Source organism: Zosterops lateralis (genome assembly GCF_965231275.1).
Source record: "Zosterops lateralis genome assembly, chromosome: 1".
Lineage (NCBI taxonomy): Eukaryota > Metazoa > Chordata > Aves > Passeriformes > Zosteropidae > Zosterops > Zosterops lateralis.
This window is the reverse complement of record NC_139762.1, coordinates 131,424,895-131,430,894: the sequence shown is the minus strand read 5'-3', so window position 1 is coordinate 131,430,894 and position 6,000 is coordinate 131,424,895. Positions and strand designations below refer to the sequence as shown.

Genomic DNA, 6,000 nt, shown 5'->3' with positions numbered 1-6,000 from the left:
TCTCGAAAAAAGGATACAAAAAAAAGTATTTTGTCTCATCACTCAAAATCAGGACAAGCTATCCTTCTAAGAAAGCTGTATCATTTAAAGCATCTATTGAGCTTGCTGTAGAAATGAATGGGGAAAACTGGTTTGGTATGCACGCCAGACACAAACTCTGAGTAATCAACTTTTCTGCAGGCTCATTCTCCACTCTGTGCACATGTCATCTAGAAAGATGGAAAAGTTTGCTTGAGTATGGCTTTTATTTCCAAAGCTGCAGAGGCAAAAAAACCCAAACAAACAAACAAACAAAAAAACCCCACAAAAACCAAAAAAACACATATATTTATTTTTCTGCGTATCTTTCCTTACAGGGGAGTGCTACTCTTGGTTATAAAGTGCCACTTTGCAGGAACCAAGTTCTGCACTTGCAGTATTAATCACTCAACTGTTCTGAGGGTCAGTGGCTTTGCTTCAACAGAATCACCTGTTGCGGAAGGCCCGGCACCATCTCAAGGTATCCAAACAATTACCTGCTGGGGTTCATAATTCCCCATGTGTTTTGTTTCTAGGACTTTGAGTGTTAAGTTCTCGCTTGGCTTATGAAAAGCGAGGACGATGACGGGGTGATGATCACCACCCTGTGATTCTACAGTGTGAAAGCGGCTAATTGTTTTTCGCTCTACAAGTCTCCAGCAACATTTCTGGAGCACAGTCAAGAAATACACTGGTAAAAAGTCAGCGGGTGAGTGGGGTACGCTGAAACATTCCGTGGCTGAGCTTTCAGCCTGCCCCAAAGGGAAAACCTTGCGACACCCCCGAGTACCACAGGCGGGCGGGAGCCGCCCCGCCGGGGCAGGGCGGGCGGGACCGGGAGGCGGAGACGCTGGGGCGGGAGGTGGCGGGAGCACAGGAAGTGGCCCCGGGGAAGGAGGAGGCGGAGCTGTGCCGCCCGGCCCGAGGTACCGCGGGGTCCCGGGGCGGGCGAGGGGCGGGCGGGCCTGAGGGCGCTCCTCCCGCGCGGCGGGGGCGCCGCCATTGGCTCCGCGGGCAGGGAGGGCTCTCGCCGCCGGCGCGCGCGGCTGGCCCGCTGACCGCCGCGGACTCTCGGCCTGCCATTGGCCGGCGGGAAGCGCGCGGCCCCGCCATTGGCCGGAGTGCGCTGTCAGTCCGAGCGGGCCCCGCCCCCGCAGCGCGGGCTGGAGCGGCCCGGGTGGGAGAGGGTCGAGGGGCTTTGCCGCCATGTTGGGCGTGGGAGGGAATGGCTGCCGAGCTGGGCTGTCCTGTGGTCGCGTTATTGTTCTGTTTCACCGTGCCGGGCCCCCTCCACTGCTAGGGCTGCTTTTCTGTGCTCGGAGAAGTACAACCCTCACGAGGCATTCAGACTGGAGGGAAACAAACCCCTTAGCAGGGTCTCCTCGGCGAGGCCATGTTTGAGGCCTGGCCCAGGCAAACTGGCCGAAGCCTCTAAGGCCTCCATACCCGGATAGCTCACGGTTGTCCTTCGTGAGCACTACTGCTCTCGTGATGCTGGCCCGTGTGGTGTGTGCGTGAAAGCCCACCTTGTGTGAGGTGTTAGGGTGTCTGGAGCTGGACAATCTGCTGCTCTGTGTGTGCTGACCCCCCCACGTGCAGTGCAGGGCTGTTGGATGTGGGTGTGCAGTAAATCTGATCCAACCCGGAGTGTTGAGCTGGCTGTGTTTGCCTTACGGGTGTGATGTGTTCCGGGCACATTGGACTCCTTTGTGTTCTCTGCAGAGTGCTCTGGTCATGCCTGTGCTCAGAAAATCCTGGACAGGAATATGTGAGCTGCAAAATCTTCTAAATGTGAAGTGTTTGCAGGGGATTCTCTGCCACACTGTTCATGGGGCTCTCAAGCTGCTCCACCTTCCATCAGCCCACGCAGTTACAAGGACAGACTGTAGTAGGATCAGAAACCCTCTCTGAAAGAGCTCATGGTGCAATTGGGCTGTGTGCACAGTGCACACACCTTCACACTCAGTAATTCAATTGCATGTCATAGGCTTCGAGTTCCTTCCTGTTGGGGCCCAGGCTCATTCCTAAGGAGCTAATCAGAATGGAAGGGTACCTGCTGTTAAAGATACATTGAGTTCTAATGCAGCCTTTGCTACTGGTGTGTAACTTCTACTGTGGAAAGCTGTATAAAGTGATGTTTAAGAGATATGCAAGATTCTACAAATCTGGGGAAAATTGAACTGTTTCTTAGGTGATGCTGTTTGGCATGCCATCCTTGGCTGAATCGCTTCACTCTTTGGTACAGAATGGGCTGGGGACAAACCATGGTTCAGAAAATAGCTTGTCTGCTCACCTAAGGAAAAACTTGGCCAGCTTTTTTTGTTGACATGATTGTCTTTCATCGTGTATGAATACAATTTACCCTCTAGGACTTCTTTTCTGTCATCATGGAAGTTGGAAAGATGTAAATCTACTTCAGATATAATTTATGTGTAGTCTTCTAGCTAAACCTGGTTGAGCAGGAGTAGATGAGCACAAGTAGAGACCCTAAGAGGTCCATCAACAATCTTGAGAATTCTCTGAATTTGATTTATTTAGCCAAGAGGAGATTACCACGATGTTCTACTGACTTCTTACTGTGTTTAAAATAGTATTTTGTATCTGCAAAAACAATGTAGAAAACACTTCTTCAGTGCAGATGTGGGAGCTCTTCAGACACCTGGGTTTTGAAAGATTACTTCAAATCAGATCACTAAAGCAGAGATACCTATTAACAGTGGTAAAATTCCTTATGTATTTAGCTTTAAGTTGTATGTTGAGTTTCATACAAAGACATAGATGTGGCTTTTATAAAGTCATATAAACAGGACTATGCCTTCCATTTTTGATACAAGCAACTGAGTTCCAGAGTTTATTACTGCATCACGTTGAATGACCAGGATTTTTCCATAAATCTTTCCTTAAGTACATACTTTAGCAAAAGGTAATATGTGAGGAGGTACATACTTTCTTCACAAAATCGCTAGTAAAGGCAATACCTCTATTACTCCTTTTTGTTTGGCTGGTTGTGGTGTTTTCCTATGAATTTGAACTCTGCAGACTAAGTTTATATGCATTGAAAGATGCAGAGTAAGTTTATATGCATTGAAAGATGCTGCCCTGACTTCTGCCAGCTCTCGATTTTGTACTTCTTGCTGTTAGACTCTGCAGCCTCTTCAAATAAAGAAGCCAGTTTGTCTGCCCGTTTGAAGATCTTCTACCTCACTGTTGGTCAAAAATACAGAACGAAGTCTAGTCACGTAAGCTGATATATTAATCCGTGGTACCGACAAGGGTATCTTTAGGATTTACATAATTCAAATATTTCAGGGAAATTCCTGCAGCCCAGTGTAAAGGGCATCTGAAGCTCAGTGTACTTTATGGCAGTAGCTCAAGAAAACATCCAGTTTTAGTAAACCCTACGTAAAAAACAAGACATGGGTTGTTTTCTTTGGATTATATTTTTGCAGCAATGAGAGGATATTGTCCTTGCATTTTTCTGTGAGATTTGCTTTTCTAGACCATGAATTAGTTTTGGTTAGATAATTTTAAATACCTTTCCAAATGAACTGATATCATCAAGACATCATAGTTACTGTTAATTGCAGTTCAGATTTTAGAGTTTATGTGAGATTTTTATCATAACTGGGAAGTTGTTGGATTTTTTCCTGTGGGGTATTTCCATATTAATCTAAGTTTTGCATTCAACAAGGCAAGCTGAATTCTAGCAGAGGATAGTAGTGGACAAATATTACAAAATTGGATTGCCTATTAAAAAATCTAAACCAGTTTAATATTATTGTGGGGAGCCGAGTCACTCTGTTGTGAAGAAAAAATGAATGATTATGTTTACATGTTATGAGATACATAAAGAGAATGCAACCTAGATGGGTGTAAGGTGTAGACAAAGAAGCCAGTGATTTGTTTGCAGTAGAAGTCTCCCCCACCCCCCGACTCTCATGCAATACTATTGTTGTAATGCAGTTACTCCTGGGAAACAGAAGTGTGAAAGTCAATGTTTCCTGACCCAAACTCTGCCTTAAATTTTTCTGCTCTTGTGAATTTTTTCATTTGCTTGCAAGTTTACTTTGCTTGAGAAAAAAATGTGAAAAGATTTACAGAATAAATACTAGCTGATCATTTTTCAAAATAAAAAATGAAGTGCTTTTCAGTGAATGGCTATCCTCATTCCAAGTGAAGTCTGCTATGATTAAATATTAAAATGATCCATGGTTTAAATGAATATAAAAAAAAATTCAGGAGATTATTACGAAGATTAACATTTTTAATGTTTTAATAGTCCCATAGTTTATCAATCACAGGCACAGTGAAACTGCTTTTAGCTAACAAACCTGATGTTCCCATATATCATTGCAGTAATATGTACAACATGAACCTTGTGGTATGGTTGGTAGAAGAGATGAAGAAACAGTGCATCTTATAGCTCTTTAATAATAAGGTTTATTCTTGAAGTACTTTTTGACACACAAAATAAAGAGGTAACAATTTTTTTGTTGTTGTTTTTGAAAAGAAAATAAGAAGGAAAGTCAGTTCCAGGGAAACTGTGGTGTTTGCTGTAGAGGAAGGAGCTGTTGTTTCATGTAATGACAAACATAGATGGTCGCTGGTATGGCTGTGGAAGAATAACAAGTTCTTGCGTGTGTGTTTTCAAATAGAACTTTGCATTAATGCAGCTTTGATATTGCAGAATTATCTGCAACAGCCTGTGATTCCTGATACATTTTTATTCTTTAGAATTATGTTTGAAGGTCATGGGAAAATGTCATGGAATCCCAGGTGCTTTTATATCACTAGCTGTGCACAGATACCCCTGTAATCAGTGAGTTGAGTAAATACTTGAGGCATTCCTGGCATGGACTGTGCTAATTCCTTTGTTTCTCATTTGTTTTGCATTTTTTTAGCCACAGGGCTAAAAGTCACCATTAGTGATTTTTTAAAGTTTGATTCTGCCTTTCTAAACACACTGCAGCGATACAGTGGAGCTTTGTTTACTGTGTCCTGAGATTTTTTGCAATTTTAAATATAATTCATAGATCATCAAAATATTGTTCATTCATGTGTTGTGATTGTTCTTGTCATCATCCTTCACTGGGTATGTTTTATAGTCAACAAAGAGGCAGAATTGGGAAGAAAGGCTGATGAATTAACCAGTGTAAACCCAGAAGGGTCTGTAAAGGACTGGAGATAGGAAAGGAAGGGTGCAGTAGAAATCCGGGCCCAGACGTTGAGCTGGTAAAATGAATAAATGGGGGAAAGACTGTTCTGACAGCAGAAACTTATGGTGGAGAAACTTGTAGCAGAAGGGACAAGTGTGAGAGGGGAAAAGAGCAAATGTTGGAAGTAGGTTAGTGTTTGATAAAAATTAAATTTAAAATGTTTATCCTGTAATGTAACAGTGAAAAGCCACCTCCGTGGCACCTTACCCCTCAGACCACCTTAAAAACAAAAAGAACCTGTTCCCTTCAAAGACGCCCGGCACCGCGCCCCCCCCACCCCAGGTCGGAGACGGAGCGGGAGGAACCAGCAGAGCCGCCGGCTCTGCCGCCGACAGAGCGGGAGAGGAAAAAGCCGGCCGCTCCCCTGGTTCGGCGCGGAGAAAAGCCCTGTTCCAAAAGAAAAAAATCCACGCCCGCCACGTTCCACCTCCCCCCTCACAAGAAACCGGCCCAAACCCCCACAAACGTTGCTGCCGCTGTGAAGCAGCGTAAGACCCCGAGACGCCATGGCTGCAGCAAAACTGCCACGCGGCTGCAAGAGCTTCCAACCGCCTGCCCCGGCTGATCCCGCATGCAAATAAAGGACTCCAAGTGCATCTCGGGATGAAGTTTAACACCAAAAAACCCCTCATAAAATAAAAACCAAGCAAAATTGAAACGCACAGAAACCAATTCTAAACCGTGTAGACCCTGAAAGATCAAAAGAGCTAATTTCTCCGGTTTTGCTTACTAGCTGTAAGTTAAAAAGACCAAACCAGAGATGAGA

At 44.6% G+C, this 6,000-nt stretch overlaps 1 protein-coding gene across 2 annotated transcripts in view; it reads left to right on the top strand.

Annotated features, from left to right (window-relative positions):
* Nucleotides 1–866: 866 nt before the first annotated feature.
* The window catches only part of TRIQK (triple QxxK/R motif containing), a 59,585-nt gene continuing 54,451 nt past the window's right edge, over nt 867–6,000 (top strand). The window contains exon 1 of one of the 2 annotated variants that reach the window (XM_083863651.1): nt 867–944. The gene's annotated coding sequence lies outside the window, so the exon portion shown is untranslated. The remainder of the gene's footprint in view (nt 945–6,000) is intronic. The other variant, XM_083863652.1, reaches the window with a different exon arrangement.